The sequence below is a fragment of the Durio zibethinus genome, chromosome 7 (genome assembly GCF_047325235.1).
Source record: "Durio zibethinus cultivar Kanyao isolate XHJ-2024 chromosome 7, ASM4732523v1, whole genome shotgun sequence".
Classification (NCBI taxonomy): Eukaryota; Viridiplantae; Streptophyta; class Magnoliopsida; order Malvales; family Malvaceae; genus Durio; species Durio zibethinus.
The window spans coordinates 19867019-19886788 of NC_143168.1; the positions used below are offsets into that span (position 1 = coordinate 19867019).

Consider the following 19770-nt stretch of genomic DNA (forward strand, 5'->3'; position numbering starts at 1 on the left):
AACCATAACAAATTAATCATGAAGCAATTAAAGATTTTTATAATGTAGGATTACTTAAATGAGTTATATAACCTCATCAATGAAGTTTGAAAACCCCAACTTCAAGGAAACATAGCTACATTTTAAAGAAATTTAACAAAGATTGCTGAAAGATTGACCAACCAGGTCAACAGATTTTAAAGATTTCAAAAACTTATTTTAAATAATTTGACTTTAAATGACTGGAAAGAACCATAAATTTTTTAACTTGATGGAAAAGAATACTCGTTCAAAGAGATAAACAATCTCTTAGACATTTGTAATTTTCTTGAAGAGGAATAAGCACTTTCCTATTCTATTTTAAAAAGAAAAAAATATATGAAAATGTTAATAAGGTCTTGACAAAAGAAGTTTTCTATAAAAAATTTACTATTCAATTCATTATGAAGTAGATCATCTACTTCATGAAAAGTTTCACGAATATTTTTTTCAATTTATTTAAAAACTAATGGCATTTCAAAAGCATTTCCTAAAATTAAATTTAGATTAGATCATGATATTTACGATATACTTAGTATCGAAATGTGGTTGTAGGTATTATAACTTTTAAAAATTTAACCTTTCATTTGATAAGGTATTTAAAATTTTTTTTACTTTGTAAAAAACGTTGAATATTTTTCTTATGTACATTTTACTTTAACAAGTTTAATAAGACTCTTTCAAAGAGAAAGATTTAGCCATACCTAATCTGAGAAGTAAAAAAGGTGCTTTATGAACTAGATTTATTACCTATTAGTACAGATACTGAAATATGAAATTATTGCTTTTGATAAATTTGAAAATTTAAGTCAAGTCTCCAAGGAGTGTAATAGTGCCACTTTCCTTAAGGTTTTATTTGCCTCAAATATATTATTTACTTAGTAGGTGAGCAAAAGGATTGCAAGCAATAAACTTCAAGGATATAATAAAGCCTAGTGATTGACTACATTTTGCACTATCGAAATCAGTCCATCGAGCATTCACCGACGTATTGCAAGATCACTAAACTTCTATAAGGGTTTTTTGTAGTAAAACTTTTATAAAAGAAATCTAGAGTATTTTAAATAGATAAAAACTGTCTATTTTTGAATAATTGAAACTGTTTCATTATGAATGGACATATATGTCCCTTACTTTAAATTAATCTATTCCTTGTTTTTGTGTAAAGCTCTTGGCTACCAACCTTGGTTTAAATTTATCTATGGTACTATCCACCTTCATTTTCTTTTTAAAAATCCATTTACAATCTATTGGATTAGAACCTGATAGAAGGTCAACCAAAATCCAAGTGTTATTTCCCATTATTGAGTCCATTTCATCATTTATTATTTCTCTCCAAAAAGCAGAATCTTGAGACTTGATTGCTTTTTCATATCTAACAAGATCAAACTCCGCATTAAAATAATAAGAAATTTTATTGTTTATGCTTTCACCAATGCCTTCCATAAGAAACATAAAGAAATCTAATCCAAAATCTTTTGCCTTTCTAACCCTTTTGCTTGTCCTTATTTCTTGACAAAATTCATTGTTAATTTCAGTTTGTTCTAACATATTTGGAATTTCTTTTCCATTTATAGGATGAATTGCTTGTAATGGTTATAGTTGTCTTGAAATATATTTAAATCTATTTTCATAAAAAATTGCATCTCTTGATTCAATAATAGTATTAAGTAAAATTGAATCATTTGGTTCAATAACCATGAACTAATATGCTTTACTATTTTGTATATATCCTATAAATATGCTTTCTATTCCTTTTTCACCCAACATTTTCCTTTTGGGTTCTGAAATTTTAACTACAGCTCTACATCCCCAAATCCTTAAATAATAAATATTTGGTTTTCTTTTCTTCCATTATTCATATAGGGTTATTTTTGTTTCTTTGTTAGGAGTTCTATTTAGTATATGACAAGCTATTAAGAAAGCTTCACCTCGAAATCCTTGTCTAATACTAGAATATGATAACATTACATTTACCATTTCTATTAAGACCCTATTCTTCCTTTCAGCTACACCATTCTATTGCGGTATATAAGGAGCTATAAATTGGTGGATTATTCGAGTGGATTTAAAGTAACTTGGACTATAACATTCTTTACCCTTATCCGACCTCAAGCACTTAATAAAAGATTCACACTGAAGTTCAACTTCAGATTTATATATCAAGTACTTTATTTTTGGAACATAACAGATAAATATAATAATATCTAGTACAATCTTCTATGAATGTGACAAAATATTTCTTTTCAGATAATGTAAAAGGCTATGCATATCACAAACATCACTGTGAATTAACTCAAGTAACTTTGTATTTCTTTTAACCTTAGGAAAAGAAGTTTTGGTAATCTTAGTCAACATGTATGTATTACATTTATTAATGTCATGTTTAAATTCAGGAATTGATAGAAGCTTACTCATATCATGCAATTTTCTATAATTTAAATGACCTAATCTGTAATGACATAAATATAAAGATTCAACTATATAAGCAGAAACAACATTCTTATTCTTATTAACAATATTGAGTTTGAACATTCTCTCATACATATACCCTTTCCTAATAAAAATTTCTCTTTTAGACAAAATGAATTTATCTACCTCAAATACAAGCTTAAAACCAAACTTGTTCAATAGACTTTCAGGCATTAAGCTTTTCTTAACTTCTAATACATAATAAACATCATTCAAAGTTAGAGTTTTTTCATAAGTGAATTCAAAGTCAACAGTCTATTTGCCTTTGATTGTTGCTATAAAAGAATTTCTCATGTAGAGAACACTGCCATATTCACTTGGTTTGAATGTTATGAACATGCTTTTGTCCTTACACACATGTTTTGTTGCCCCATAATCAACCCACCCATCACTTTGAAGCATGTTGATCTTGGAAATCATGGCAACAAATAGTTTAGAAGTATCACCTTTTGAGGAATCATTTTTCTTCTGTAGCAACCGACATTCTTTCTTGAAATGTCTTAGCTTACCACAATGGTAACATGAGCCTTTTTGTCTTTTTTTATTCTGTTTTAATTTAGGTCCATTAGTAATCTACTTAAACTTAATCTTTTTTAATTAGGCTTTGTGGTCTGTCTTTCTTCCAAAACATGAACTTTGGCATCACCAAAATCAAAATTCTATTCTTACTTTTTGTATTCCTCTTCAATTCAAAGATGATTAGCCAAAGCCTTAAAAGTGATTTTCTTTTATTTTTTATGTTTCAGACTTTTTTTAAAGTCCTTCCACAATGGAGAAAGTTTGTCTATTACAAAAGACACAATAATTGTTTCATCTATACTCATATTATATTGTTTAAATTAATTAAGCATTTTTTCAATTTCATGCAATTGTTCAACCACAATACGTCCATCAACCATATGATAATTATTTAAATAACTAATGAGAAATTTCTTACTTGTTGCATCCTCGGTCATATACCTGATTTTCAATTTATCCCATAACTCCTTTATAGTAGTCTCGTTTTGGTACGTATCAAACAAGCTATCAGACAGATCGTTTAAAATATGGTCTTTAAACATATAGTTTGCATTATCCCATTTTTGCCTTTCCTTTGTTATAGTAATAGATTCTTCTATTTCATTTTCTATTGGCCTGGGAGTAGTTAGAACATATACAACCTTCAAGGTTGAAAGTAAGAAATGTATCTTCTTCTGCCCTCTTTGAAAATTGCCACTGTCAAAACGATCCAATTTGACAAAACTAGAAGCACATTCCCTGAATTTGCTTTTATAGCCGTTGTTGAATTGTATAAAACCTTAAGATTATTAGTACAAATACTGAAAATTTGGAATTACTACTTTTAATATATTGAAAATTTTGAAGAAAGGCTCCAAGACGTATAACTGTGCCACTTTCCTTAATTTTTTATTTGCCCCTACCATATTATTCACTTAATAAGTGTGCAAAAGGGTTGTAAGCAATAAACTTTGAGAATAGAAATAAGTCCAATGACTGACTGCATTTTGTATTGACGAAATTAGTCCATCGAACATTCACCGATGTATCGTAATATCACTAAACTTCTATAAAGGTTTTCTGTAGCAAAATTTTTATAAAAAAAATTTAAAGTTTGAAGAAAGAGGGAAAGTTTCAAGAATTATTTTTCTATTTTTTTCAGAAAACCATAGTAGTTTTATAAAAATAGATAAGTGTCTTTTTCTCCTACAAACATAACTGTCTATTTTAAATAGACAGAAGCTGTCTAGTTTTGAATAATTGAAACTGTTTCATTTTGAACAAATTTATCTGCTTTAAATAAAATTTTATTTATAAATTTTAAATAAAATAATATTTTATTTACTACACTACACTTGTCAAGTGCCAAGTGTCATTAATTAAATATTAATATATACTAATTATTTAATTAATGCAAGACTAATCAAGCTTGAGAAACTAAGCCCATGGTCTATTAGTCACTTAAATCCAACTATAATGAATTTTTAAGTATCTTAATCTAAATAACTTTTTTATTATTTTTATTTTCAATGTGAGATTATTTGTCATATTTTATTTTAAAAATTTCTAACATTACCAACAAATGAAAATAAAGTAAATTTAAAATTTGCTTTTGAATAATTTAACTGACTAAGTTTGTATAATTTTCAAGTTAGAATTGCAATAATTGAGAAAGCCAAAAAAACTATTAAATGAAATCCCGTAGACCTCAGTTCTTTACCCAAGAATCCTTAATATTACTACAACATCAGATGATAAAAGAATTTTTATGATAAGACACTATAATAGACATAATCAGGAACCCTCCGAACCCCAACCGGTTGAATTTTTGAAAAAACTATTTAAAATGAAAGTTATTGATTACTCACGTTGTTGCTATTTCAATATTAAATGAAATTAACAGTAATAGAACGAATCAGAAACTAACCTCTTCAACTATTTTTAATTAAAATGATGAAGAGGTCGTAAACTTGGATATGTCCAATAAAAGTAACCATCAAAATCAATGCAATGACATCCCAGAAGAAGATTCCTTCAAGATAAGATTCCTTCTTAAAAGGAATGGATGAGAGGCAATTTGCTGACAAATTCAACCAAGGTTTACTGTTACCTAGGGTTTATTATTAACTCAACCAGTGTGTAATAAGGGGTCAAACTTTTGTATAAATAGGGGGTGCATATTGTAATGAGCACCAGCTCTTACAACAATATCTTTCCTTCTTTTGTCCTTCCATTTTCCTTTAAGTCTAGCTTTTTCTTTGTTTTCCTGCTTCCTGCTGCTTATTTTGTAAATGGTATAGCCTCCTTGGAACTTTTCCTTGAATGATATAGCAATGGATTTGTCTAGCTCGGTCGATCTAGTAACGGGCAAGGCAATATCCATCTTAGAAAATGAAGTGTCACTGTTGACGGAGGTTAGAGCTGCAATCGACAATGTCAAGCTTGATCTCAAAACCATGAAATCTTTCCTTGAAGATGCTGAAGAGAAAAAAGGAGTAGCAGCCAACAATAAAACAGAGAATGAGTGGGTGGCCAGCGTCCGAGACATTGCCTACGAAATTGAAGATGTCGTCGATGAATTTATGTACCACTTCAACAAGCAAAAACAATGGAGGGGTAAATGCTCAAGTTTTTTGTTAAAGCTTATTCATTTTCCCAAGAATCTGCTGGTCAGGCATCGAGTAGCTGTCAAGTTACAAGACATCGACAAAAGGATTAAGAGAATCACAGAGAGAAGCCAACGATTCCAAGTTTCTCGGTTAGAATCAGGAAAATGTAACGAGAAAAGAGAAGGAAAAACAGTGGCTGCCAATTATGATACTAACTGGGTGAAAAATCTGAGTGAATCTTCTCTTTTTCTTAAAGATGATGAACTTGTTGGAATCGAAAAGGCACAACGTAAGTTGTTGGGATGGTTGATGGATAAAGAGCTTCAAAGGACTGTCATTGCAGTTGTCGGGATGGGCGGTTTAGGGAAAACAACTCTTGCTGCGAACACCTTCAAAAAACCAATTGTCGAGCAACATTTCGAATGCTGTGCCTGGATCACTGTCTCACAACAGTATACGATCGAAGAGCTATTCAATTCCTTGATCAAAGAGGTGAAGAAGAAGGAAAATAGAGAAAATGGTCCACGGATCGAAAACCTGAGCGCCATGACCTATATAGATTTGGTGGAGGAACTGAGGAAGTCCTTGGAGACAAAGAGATATCTAATTGTGTTGGATGATGTTTGGTGCACCGCTGTATGGGAGCGTTTCAGCAACGCACTTCCTACTAGTATGAATGGAAGCCGAATCTTGCTTACCACACGACAGGAGGACGTAGCTTCGTTTGAATTTGGGGTTTTAAGACACCGCCTTCCACTTAAACCCCTAACAGATGCCAAGGGTTGGACCCTTTTTTGCAAGAAAGCTTTCCCCAGCGGGCTTGGCCGATGCCCACCATATCTTGAATCTTTGGCAAGAAAACTGGTTGCAAAATGTGAAGGCTTGCCATTAGCTATTGTGGCTTTGGGTGGTTTGATGGCTTCCAAGAAGTCTACAAGGGAATGGAGTGGAATTTATGAAAACTTAAATTGGGAGCTAAGCGAAAACGATAAACTGAAAAGACTCAAGTATATCTCATTGCTTAGCTACCATGATTTGCCTTACAGACTTAAGCACTGTTTCTTGTATTGTTGCATATTCCCCGAAGATTATGAGATTAAGCGAAAAAGGCTCATTAGACTTTGGATGGCTGAAGGCTTTGTTGAACAGCAGGAAGAAGACCCAGAAGTGGTAGCAGATGGATACCTGGAGGAGTTGGTTTACCGAGGCTTGCTTCAAGTTGTAACGAGGAATGGATCAGGGAGGCCCAAAACATGTAAGATGCACGACATTTTGCCAGAGCTTGCACTGTCAATATCGAAAGAGGAAAAGTTTGTTGCCAAATCTGATGGGAAAGAAGAAGTAGAAGGCGATGGAATCCGTCGTTTGTCAATTGAAGCAAGGGAGAAAGAGATGAAAGCATCAGGCAAGGCTGGTCTATCCAGGCTTCGTTCATTGTTTGTTTTTGCTATTGATGTGGTCTCTCAATCTTCCTTCAATAGGTTACCCTTTGGTTTTAAATTGTTACGAGTGTTGGATTTAGAAGATGCCCCAGTCAATGAACTCCCAGGTGAATTGGTGAAGTTATTCAATTTGAGATATCTTAACTTGACAAGCACTCAAGTGAAGGAGCTTCCGAAATCCATTGGAGAACTTTACAACTTACAGTCTCTACTTTTAAAGAGGACCCAAATTAAAGAGCTTCCGCCAGGAATTGTGAAGTTGAAAAATCTTCGGCATCTAATTGTTTATCGTTACAACGTCACCGGTTTCGAATTCCACTATGCCTTGGGCGCAAGTGTACCATCCAACATTTGCAGGTTAAAGAGCTTACAAGTTTTGAGCTTTGTAGAAGCAAGGGTAAGCTTTATCAAACAACTGAGCAGCATGACCCAACTGAGAAGGTTTAGCATTGCAAATGTGAAGGAAGCTGATGAGAAAATTTTGTGCTTCGCCATCTCAAAAATGAGACGTCTTCACTACTTATTGGTGAAGTCATGTAACGAGGATGAGCAATTAAAGATGGACGCGCTTGAATCAGCCCCTCCTTACCTTGAGAAACTTTTTCTAGCTGGGAAATTAGAGAAGGTGCCGCACTGGTTTCATTCGCTCCATAGCCTTACATGTTTGTACTTACATTGGTCTGGACTGAGGGATGATTTTCTTCCTCACATCCAAGCATTGCCTAATCTGGCAGAAATTTTACTATTAAAAGCTTATGAAGGAGAGAGATTAAACTTCCTTGAAGGTTTCCAAAAGCTTAAGCGGTTACATATTGTTGAATGTCCCCGATTGAAAGAAATTGCGATGAACGAAGGAGTGATGCCTTGTCTTCAAGAGCTAGAAATCGTTAGATGCCAAGAGATGATGACATTGCCGCATGGTTGGGAAAGTCTACCTGATCTAAAACAAGTTTTTTTGCAGGACGTTTCGCGTGGGCTTATAGACAAAATATGTGGATCATCAGAAATTCAGTATCAACCAACAATCAGAGCCGTGGACTTAATCAGGCGAGAAGATCATGGATGGAGGCATAAAATCTACCGTTATTAATGTTTTTCTTCTCTCTCGGTCCAATCGTAAGTTTCATGTTACATTTGTTTTCGTATTTAATTTCCATCATTATTTAGTTTGATTCAATAATTGAGAATCTTTATAAAAAGGGGTTGAAATATTAATTCTATGCTAAATTTAGAAGTGTAAGCCAAGTCCTGCTTAATATGTACTCTATAATATCACCTTATAAATTTTTTTGTAGGATTTATACTCACAAAAAAGTGCGTTGACACACACACAAGTATTTTCTTTTTTAATCAAATGGAAAGAATATTCAAGTGAGATTGATCAAAACTATTTCTTCATAATATGTGAATCTAACTTGGAAACAAGAGTTTGTTTTTGGTGACGGAATTTAAAAATTGTATAACTGAGTCTATATACATATCCAAAATATCGATTTAATTGTAAATAAAGAAATCAATTTGAAAGATTATTTTTAGTTTTAACACATTTAATTCAAAGGTATGCTTATAAATCCGCTTGTAAACTGCCCAAAATGCATGGTTGACTTAGTTTTTTTTTTTTTTTTACTACAATCCTTGATTCAATTTCAATGTGACTTTTAATTCTGTTTATCTTCTTTCCTATCCAGGTAATTCAGAAGCTTAAAATTAAGAAGTCTGGGCCAACAAAATTGCAGTTGATGGAGAGATGGTTATCCTAATACATAATGCATAGCTTTTCATCTTAAATGCTAATTTTCTGTATTGCTATTTTGCTACTCTTGGTTTGTGTAATAATCTTTCTTTTGGGTATCTCGGTCCACTTATGTAATATTGCTATATTATATGGTTTTTATGTAAAAACTATAAGAATGATAATAAATGGTTTGGTATGTAAATTTGGTATCATGAATTTAGAAAAGGGAGTGATATTTATTCTGTAGCCAATCAACTAATTGAATTAAAACGATTTGGTTAATTCCATTAAAATTTAAGTTTAAATCCTCTAATAATTAATCTCGTTGTCATGTATTTCTTATGATTTAAAAAAATTATACGACATCATGGGTGCAGAAATTTGTAGTAAAATTATATTGACTAGTGACATATATTGATAGTGTCTCCAAATTAATGAACTTCACCTTCAGATTATCAATCAATAAAATATGATGAAATGTTTAATAAAAAATACTCTTTTTCCAGTGTATACGTGGTTTGAAAAAAATTAACGATTTTATTTTACACATGATTTTTTTAATACAAATTTATTGAATAGGTAAAGATTGAAAATTTTTTGTTAGTAAAAATAAAATATTTTATTTATAAAATTTAAATTTGTTTCTTACTTTCAATAATTTTTTATGAATTTTTTTTATAAACAATCTCTAAATCCAACGTAAATTTTCATTTAAGACCTTATGGAATAACCTCTTCTCAACTAAAATTAAAAAAAATAAAAACGATATTCCGGCAGTTGCTACGTAATGTATGTCATGTCATGTCGTAACACAGACCTAGGCGATCCAGTCCGCCTCCAATTACGATTCACAATTACCCCTCTCAAGGAAATTCCAGGCAGACCAATATACATACATGCCTAAAGTAACAAATCCAACTAGCAAAAACGTACGTAGAAATCAGCTAAAAACCAATCCAGCTGAAAACCTGTGCTTAACTGACAAACTCTGAATGCTGCTGCTCAGAACCAAACGCTGCCAATTCGCTATCCACCTTTACATTATTCTTTTCCCAACGAAATTTATTTTTAGACAATAAACTCCATAACTGCGACAAGATTGGCGTGGGAAAGGGTGCAATTCCTCTTCAGATAGCACACAAGCACCTATAATGCACAAAAGCAGCATGTCCCCAAACTTTTATCCATCAAATTGCCCGTTTCTTAGTAATGAACACATCCTACCTCTTAGCTTCTACATCTTATTGAGTGATAAACCATGCAGGTTCAGAACCTAATGGCAATAGTTCTAAACATTATTGATGAGATTAAAGGATGAATTCAACTTCAAAAAGAGGCATAAAGTACATTGCAGAATGTGAAAAAGCCAAAAAAGTTGCTAAAGCTACAAGCACTTGGGTATGGTGGGATGGATGAGTGATAAAAAAATGAACATTTGAAAATAGGTATATGCAGTAGTGCATATGGGGGCAGAAATAAGTTAAGTGAATTTGGATTATTTGGTCCTTTTCAACCTGACATGTGAAATATGATAAGGATACCATTAAAGATATGGAGGAAGGTAAATTATAGTATAGTTGTAGCAATTAGAAAGGACAAGGCACTCCATTCATTGCAATTTACCTATGTGCCTCTACTTGGAATAGGATTCATTCAATAAATATTAAACCGGTATGAAATTTAGCTAGAACATCATCTAGCATCAAAGTACAAACATAATTGAAGGTAAACACTTGAACAAATAAGAGAAAGCTTGTTCAGCTGCACTAATTTATATCAAACAGGCAACTGTGCATACAATCATGCAATACGCCTTAACAATGGAAAGTACCTATACAAGTTCAACGTAGGCCATTGGTGCGTTGTCCCCTTCCCTAGGCAGTGTTCTAATAATTCGTGTATATCCACCATTTCTATCACCGTACCTATCTTGCAACTCAGCAAATAGAGCATGCACAATTTGTTTCTCATAAATGATGCCAAGAGCCTGCCTACTTTTGTGAAGAGAACCACCCTTAGCTAAGGTGATCATTTTTGTCAACATACTTCCTCATAGTGCTTGCCCCAGCCCTGGTGGTTTTGATCCGACCATGTTCTAGGAGCTGCATCGTGAGCCCTCGAAGGAGTGCACGAAGCTGGTCAGGAGGCCTGTTGAGTTTAGGTACTCGTCTGCCATGCCTTGGCATAGAATCGACCACCATTATCAATTATGGTGAAATTGTGCTCAAAGCTGGTGAGGTCTGCCAGTTAGTGAGATTAGTAATATAATAATTAGAGTTAAAGATTATAAAAGTATCTGTTTTGCATAACTTGAAAGAAAAAATTATACAAAAAAAAAAAAAAGCAGAGTTACTAGAGTATAGAAATGATTAAGACAACTGATCTCAAATAAAACACTCAAGAAATAATGTAAAATTTTCAATAGAAATTCTCCAATCTCAATTCTCAGTAATCAATTCCTAATACCAAATTTTCAATTATCAAAAGATAACACTTAAAAGTCTCAATAATCCAAATTTCAGTAATTCATAGTAAATTAATTAAGAGAAAGCTCCATATTTCCTACTCCTAAAACTACCGGAAACTAAATCAATAAAGGTAATTACAAGCAAAAACCAAATCCTTGATATAAATGCAAAATACCAAGCTTATGGGATCCATTATGGTGATATAGTGGAGGCTGATTTAGCTCATAATGATGAAGACATGAACCAACACTCAATTACACCAATTATTGGTCTTATAACTCGTTCTAGAGCTAAAAAGCATTCGGCTCTTAATCTTTTACTTGGATAGATTTCAACTCATATACAGTTATTGTATGGCGGCGAGCCTAGGATGGTCACCTTCATTACTTGTGAAGGTGTTTGTGCACATTTGGGCTGTTTCATGCTATTTGGGTTTATTGCTTGAATTTGAGCTTCACATATTGGGTCATGCTGTCATGGGCCTCACTTATGGCTTTTACATGTAATAAGGCTCACATATGGGCTGTTGCATGTAAGAGATAGATGATTTGAAGATTTGCGGCTGGAAGAATGAAAATATGAAGATTTGTGACTAATCTTGGAAGATTATTAGGTTAATTACTTGTAATCTTTTCTATTTTAGATTTAGTACGTTATCTTTCCTATTTTAGTTTTAGAGATTTTTATCTTTCACCAGATCTGGTAAAAGATCTTATTTATTAAGTATCTTAGATTTTTTTCTTTCCTAGATTTTTCTTTCATTAATCAAGAATATATCTTAGATTCTAGAGTTATAAATGTCTTAGTAATGTAATAGCCACAAATCATTATTGAGAATAATAACTAGAATTGCATTGCATTCTTCTTCAATTCTTATAAAAAAAAATCACCCTTGTTTTGTGGCAAATTACCCAAATTCTTATCATTATTCCTTCTTTCTCTTCTAAGAGTGTATCCAATCAACCCATTGTTTGATTGATTGTGGTGTGCCAAATTAACAGTTAATTAAGCTTCGGTTTATGTTCTTTATTTTTTCTTTTCTTGTTTAAACCAATCATTATACTAGCCACAACTCAGCTTCTGAATTTGAGGTGCATCATATTAGTATCAGAGCGTAAGTTTTTGTGGTTTGTGAGTCGAATATTTATAGATTTGATGTTGATTGGAGATATGGCCAAAAGAGGAGTATCGAAGGGGATGTCTCTGGAGCAAGCACAAGTACTAGGATTCCAGAGAAGGCAAGACAAGTTCTAGAAATCCAGCGAAGGCAAGAAGAAATGATGGAACAATTTGCCCGTTTGACTCAAGGTTGTGAAAGATTGGAAGTGCAACAACCCGCAAGACAACGAGGGCCTCAAGTACAAAAAGAGGCTACCCATGATCACGACAAAGATGATGATGAGTCGGTATAGATTGCGGCATGGATGAATACCATGGCCAGAGGAGGAAGCAACCTCAGGAAAACAATCACAACTTTTAAGGGTACTAGTTTAGCTAAGGAGTACTTGAAGTCGATGCAAAGGGTAGAAAAGTGTTCGAGTGCCATGATTATTCTGAATTGAAAAAGTGTATACTTGCTACCCTTGAGTTTACAAATTATGCTAATCTATAGTGGGAGAACATCAAGACGTAAAGGAAGCCTGATGGAGAGGATAAAGTTCAAAGTTGACGTAAGATGAAGAGATTAATGCAGAAATGGTTTGCTCCAAAATATTACCCCCAAGAACTCTACATCAAGCTTCAAAGTCTTTGACAAAAGGTTATGCGCGCGGAAGATTATGTCGAGGAATTTGAGATGATGTTGATGAGGTGCTAGTTGCATGAGCCTCAAGAGCAGACCATCGCAAGATTCTTAGGAGAGCTGAATAGGGAGATTGTGCATACTGTGGAGTTGTAGCCTTATGTATTTTTGGAAAATGTGATTAAGCTTGTCGTAAAAGTTGAATGGCAACTTAAAAGGGGACAAGGTAGATCTAGTGTTTCAAAGCCGATTGGGAGCAAGGGGAATGGATCTACGTCTATACCTCCATGGGCTATTTCTAAGGCGACTCTAACGAAGCAAAAGAAAGAAAGTTCGAGCAAGCCACCGGTTGAAGTAATGAAAGGGAAAGACAAGGTGGTTGAGCCTACACCTCCAAGGAGAGCTTGAGATACCAAGTTTTTCGAGTATCTCAGTTTGGGGCATATAGTAGTTAAATGTCCAAACAAGAGGGTTATGATTGTTTGAAAAGCACAAATACTATTGAAAGTAAGGATGAGGCAAATTTTGAAGAAGAAGAAAAAGATGGGTTAGAAGAGGATGCCATAGAACATCCAAATGAAGGTGAATACTTGTCATTAGGTGAGCCTTGAATTTACAAGCTAAGGTTAGTGATGAGCAGTGGAAAAACATCATTCACACTAGGTCCACTGTCAATAAAAAATTTTGTGGTGTGATTATTGATGGGGTGAGTTGTACAAATATGGCATCCACTACTTTGGTGGAGAACCTAAATTTAGCCACAATCAAGCATTCTTATTCATACAAACTGCATTGGTTGAATGAGTCAGGGGAGATCAAAGTTATCAAGCAAGTGATGATGCTGTTTTTGATTGAGAAGACCTACAAAGATGAAGTGCCATGTGATGTTGTAGCAATGAGCGTGGGACATCTTTCGCTAGGGCGACCATGGTAGTTTGATAGGTGTACTATACATGATGTTTTCAAAAATACCTATTCTTGCACAAAGGATGGGAAATAAATTGTGTTAGTACTAAGGATGTAATCGAGTCGAGTCGAATCGATACAGTGAGAAGTTTGAGTTCGACTCCTAACTCGTGGCTCAATATTCGGTTCGAACTCAATCGAGTTTCATTTTTCTAACTTGAGCTCGATTCGTGATCGAAATCGAGCTACTCGAGCTCGTTCGATTAATATATAAAAATAAGTTTGATTTGTATACTCGACAAAAGTTTGATTATTTGTGTTCGAATTCGAATTTGAGATATTTTATTAATTAAAATAATAAAAATATATTTAAATATAAAAGCTCGATTAAACTCGTGAGCTACTTAAACCGTGTATAAGAATATTCGAACTCGGCTCAATCGATGAGTCGAGCTCGAGCTCGACTCGATAATAATCGAATTAAATTTGAATTTTATTCGAATCGAACCCGAGTAACTTACGAATACTAATGTATCATTTACACCCTTAATTAGCACCACTCAGCTCACACAAGTGCAAAAGGACCAATTATTGATGGAAAAGGGAAAGAACGAAAGCTTGCTTGTAAAAAAGAAAGAAGTGCAGAGGGCCTTGTCAAATTCTGATTTGGTGTTAATGTTGCTTGTCAAAGAAGTGACTCAAAGGGAGGATTATCCACTACCACCACAAGTTAAGAAGTTATTAGGGGAGTTTGCAGAGGTCTTTCTAGATGAGTTGCAATGGGATTACCACCAATTAAGGGGATTGAGCATCAAATTGATGTTATTCCAAGGGCTGCTTTGCCAAATAGACTTGCTTATAGATGCAATCCCAAGGAAGCCAAAGAACTACAAAGGTAAGTGAATGAGATGTTAGATAGGGGCATTGTGGGAGCCCATAAGTCCTTATTTCGTACCTGCTTTGTTGGTTCCTAAGAAGGATAAGACTATACAGATGTGTGTTGATAGCCGTGCAATCAACAAGATCACTATCAAGTACTGTTATCCACTTCCAAGGCTTAATGACATACTTGACGAGCTACATGGGTCAAGGTTGTTTTCCAAGGTGGATTTGAAGAGCAGGTATCATCAAATTCACACGAAGGAGGGAGATGAATGGAAGAGAGCTTTCAAGATCAAGCATTGATTGTATGAGTGAATGGTGATGCCATTCGGTTTATCAAATGCACCAAGCACATTCATGACACTAATGAAATATGTCTTGCGTAAATTCATTGGTAAGTTTGTTGTGATGCATTTTAATGACATTTTGATGTATAGCAGAAACTTAGAAGAGCATGTGCAGTATCTTAAAGAAGTATTTGAAGTCTTATGACAAGAGAGAATGTTTAGAAACTTGAAAAAGTGCCACTTTTGTCAAGACTTAGTTATCTTTCTTGGTTAGGTGATGTTCCAGCATGGGATTGAAGTTAATAAAGAAAAGGTGAAAGCAATTTAAGAATGGCCATTTCTAACCAATGTTTTGGAAGTAAGAAGTTTTCATGGTTTCACTTCATTCTATAGGAGATTTGTGAAGAATTTCAGCACCATCTTAGCTCCATTGACTGAGTTAATAAAGAAGGGAGTTGTACTCTAATGGGGTGAAGAAGCACAAGGGAACTTTGAGCTTATCAAGGAGAAACTATGGTTTGCTCCGATATTAACCCTTTTTGAGTTTTCGAAGACCTTTGAGATTGAATGTGACGCCTTGGGGGTGGGAATTGGAGCTATGTTAATGTAAGAAAAGAGCCCAATTGCTTACTTTAGTGAGAAGCTTAGTGGGGCTAGCTTAAATTTTTCTATCTATGATAAGGAGTTTTATGTTTTAATTCGTGCTTTGGAGACATGGCAGCACTACTTATTGCTAAAGGAGTTTGTGATTAATATTGATCATGAATCCTTGAAGCACTTGAATTAGAATAAGCTGAATAGAAGACTTACCAAATAGGTTCCCTATGTCATAAAGTACAAGAAGGAAAATCTCAACATTGTGGCAGATACACTTTCAAGGAGGTATGCCTTGATTTCTTGGTTGAATGCTAAATTGATGGGATTTGAGCTACTTAAAGGTCACTATTTAGACGATCCATACTTTGCTTAAACTTATCAATTAATTAAACTTTTGTTTTTTTTTTCATTTTTTGTTTAAACCAACCCTTATACAAACACAACTCAGCTTCTGTGTTTGGGCATCACAAGCACAACCCATAAAACACCTTACTAGAAATAACAAAAAAAACCAGTCCTTGTTCAGCTTGTCTCTGTTCTGCATCAAGAAATGAAATAAAAATAAATAAATAAACCAGTCTTCCTCTCAAACCATATAGCTTTTAAAGGATTAAGACAGTAATAAAACAGTTCAGCATATTCTTGGCACTTAGTTTCTAACTTATCATGATAGAGAGTCAGCTGACAACAACTTGAATGATAACATTACACAAGTATAACAACTTAAGCACAGTAATTGATGCCAAATGAACAAAAATTTAACATTAATTCTAGCATAATTGTTCTTTATAAAAGTACAAAAAAAATGTATTTCATTCACCACACAAAAATAAAAGGTGGGGGCTACAATTTGTTATCTCTAATATTCAGAAAGAAAATTGAAGTGATTATAAGAAAAGGGTATGAAAATGAAAGGGGCAGGAGAGAAGTAATAGTATTACCAGAGAAGCCGAGGGAATGGAGAGGGTTAACAGTAGAGAGAACAGTGAAAGAGCGAACAAGCTGAGGGGATTTGGTCGGAGGATGAAGACGACATGGTAACTTAATGGAACAAGCTGTGGAAGTGAGTGGCGGCAGAGTTTACTTTAAAGACACCACACTCCATCTACTACTCCCACAATCTGTGACCATTGCCATAGCCACCATTTTCAACTCTGGGTTTTATGGATGACCCTGGAAATTGGTGAAAATGGGAATGGATAAGGAATTGTTGTAGAAGAAACTGAATAATTGAAGAAAAAACTGTGAGAGAATTGAGGGCTTTACTTGAAACTTGAAAGATGAATTGGATAGAGATTCAGAGAATGAGGCTGGCCTTCAAACAAACACTTGGTCAATTCTCTGCTTTGCCCTTTGGGCTGAAATGGACGAAACAAATCCAAATTATCTTTAATGGGCCGTTGTGTCTGCGTTTGCTATGAGCATGGGCCTCCAACGTAATTAAATAACATATATTAACAGCTTCTTGACCAAGTGATTGAAGAAGAGGTTATTAGCACTTTGGTCGAGTTACTGGCACCCATTATTTTGGGTCACGAATAATGTTGGAATTCAAAAAGGTCAAAATAAAATAATAAAAAAATTTTAAAATTTTATCATTTTATCATTTTATTTGGATAAATTTTATATTTTTATGATACTCAAATAATTTTTTTATTTTTAATTTGTATTAAAATAAATTTTTAAATTTTAATTTATATCAAAATAAATTAAATAAATTTTAATTTGTACTTAAATAAATTTTTATTATAAATTAATTTTTTGTTTGTAATAAAAATTTGTTTGAATACAAATTAAATTTTTATTGAAAATAAAAATTTATTTGAATTCAAATTCAAAAATAAAATTTTATTTAAACACGATAAAAAATAAAATTTTATTTAAAATATAAAATTATTCAAACACTTTTTTAATATTTTAATCCATTCAAAATTCTGAAGTCCAAGGCGTGCTCCGATGCCACTGAGATAAGCTCTCATTGGTATTACCCTCTCGTACTAATCAAGATATAAAAGATTTTGTTCTACTTCTCCAATCCATCCAATTTTTTGCACAAGATTTTCCCCTTCATCTTGACCAAAATTCAATGCAAAATCAAGCGAAAGCTTCCAAACCAAATGGGCAATGCCAGGAAAGCGGTGTCCTTCGAAATATCAACCGACAACGCCAAGACTACACATGAAAATTTTGCCCAATCACAAAAAACAAAATAAAATTTGCACCAATTAGTGTCTGCATTTCACTTATGTAGACAAACAAAACAGCTAGATTACGTCTGGATTATAAAAGAACAGAATTTAAATTATTGTTAACAAAATTCAACGCGTTGTAATTAATTTGTATGATCATTCAGACAAAATACCATAACTAAGGCGCAAAGTAACAGATTATGCAATTTTATTGTCTGAACTGCAAAATGCTTTCCAGGCCTTGTACCCGATATTTGAGTTGTAACAACAGGATAATTCTAAAAACATTTGTCATCTTTTTTGCTCTTAATTTCTGCCAATGAAATTAGGTTCCAAAGCTGCTACAACCAAAGACAAGCAAACTTGAATTTAGATGGCATGTATATTCCAAAAACCTTAAAAAATGGAAGGCCACGATAAACGCTGTCACTTCTTAACAAAAAATTGGATTGGTAATTAATATAATAGTGCCTATTTATTTCATATTAAACAACTATAAAATAGAAAATATTATAATATTATAATTTATGTTAACATATCAAACATAAAATATATCTTTTAATTTTTACCAAACCTTTATATGAATTTTATTAAAATTTTGAATTATATTGTTTTTATGTTTTTTTAAAGTCAAATTATGATAGTGGTTCCTGTATTCTAACGAAATTTGAAATTTAATTCTTATATTATAATTTATGAAAATATAATTTTCATACTATTTCGATTGATAATTTTAATCCCATTATTAATCTCGTCAAATTTTTACCATTAAAAATACTAATATGGCATTTGATTAATGACATAGGCAATATAATTGTTGACGTTATATCGACTTTATTGATATGATATTGATTTATAACATTGATTTTGTTGATATAATAGTATAGATGAATAAAATCAGTTGGTAAATTATGTAAATAATTTTTATATTTACATGAAATTTAAATTTTAATCTCTCTGATATAATTTATAAAAATATCATCCATGTACATGTTTAATTTAATAATATTGATTCAATTATTAATCCGGTCAATTACTATTCGTTAATTTTACTTACGTAACTTTTGTCTTTTTATCCAACCATCTCACAATTAAAAAGTCATAAAAAATTCAAAAATTTTTGAAAAATTAGAAAAATAAAAACTAAAAAAATATGATTTTTAGGCTTTTTGAATGTTTTAAAAACATTGAATTAAATTTTTTTTAATATTTTAAAATTTTTAAGAAGAATAAGGTTTTAATTTAAAAAATTCAAATTTATTAATTATTTAGAATTTTTCTTCATTTTTAAAAATATTAAATTTCAATATTAATTTTTTAAAAAATCTGATTTTATTAAAATAATTCAAAAATATTATTTTTTTTAAAAATAAAATATTGGTAAATATTTTAATTTTTTATAAAAATTTTAAAAATATATTTTTTTAAAAAAAATGAATCAGATTTTTCATAAAAATTCAAGAAATATTTATTTTTATAAGAAATTAAAATATTGGGAAAAAATAAAATTAATATTTTTAGAATAAAAAAGTTGTTAAAAAAATTCAAGAAATATGACGTTTTTAAAAAAATTAAAATATTTGAACAAAATTAAATTTAATGTTTTAAAATTTTGGGAAAAACTGAAAAATCATATATTTTTTAATATTTTGAAATTTATAATTTTTTAGATTCTTTAAAAATTTTTAAGATGTTTTTAATTTTTAGATGATTTTCTAAAAATTAATGATAAAGTTAGCAAAGTTAATAGAATAATTGATCATATTAATATTTAGATTAATATTGTTAAATTCAATTTATATAAGGACAAGATTCTTATAAATTGTATTAAAGAAACTAAAATTTAAATTTTGTATGAATACAAGGATCATTTATACAATTTGACAATCGATTTCATTTATTCATATCGTCATACTAGCAGAGTTA

The 19770-nt window shown here is 32.1% G+C and overlaps 3 pseudogenes across 2 annotated transcripts; 1 reads left to right on the forward strand and 2 right to left on the reverse strand.

Moving 5' to 3' along the window:
• Window positions 1-3218: 3218 nt before the first annotated feature.
• On the reverse strand, window positions 3219-3994 carry LOC149518098 (uncharacterized; annotated as a pseudogene).
• Window positions 3995-5179: 1185 nt separating this feature from the next.
• On the forward strand, window positions 5180-8973 carry LOC111276929 (disease resistance protein RPM1 pseudogene; annotated as a pseudogene). The gene is made up of 2 exons (XR_016343584.1): window positions 5180-8155; window positions 8728-8973. The product of XR_016343584.1 is annotated as a disease resistance protein RPM1 pseudogene (transcript).
• Window positions 8974-10321: 1348 nt separating this feature from the next.
• On the reverse strand, window positions 10322-17065 carry LOC111276930 (large ribosomal subunit protein bL17c-like; annotated as a pseudogene). Its single transcript, XR_016343585.1, has 2 exons — window positions 16597-17065; window positions 10322-11014 (listed from the first exon to the last, which is right to left on the reverse strand). The product of XR_016343585.1 is annotated as a large ribosomal subunit protein bL17c-like (transcript).
• Between the last annotated feature and the right edge of the window lie 2705 nt (window positions 17066-19770).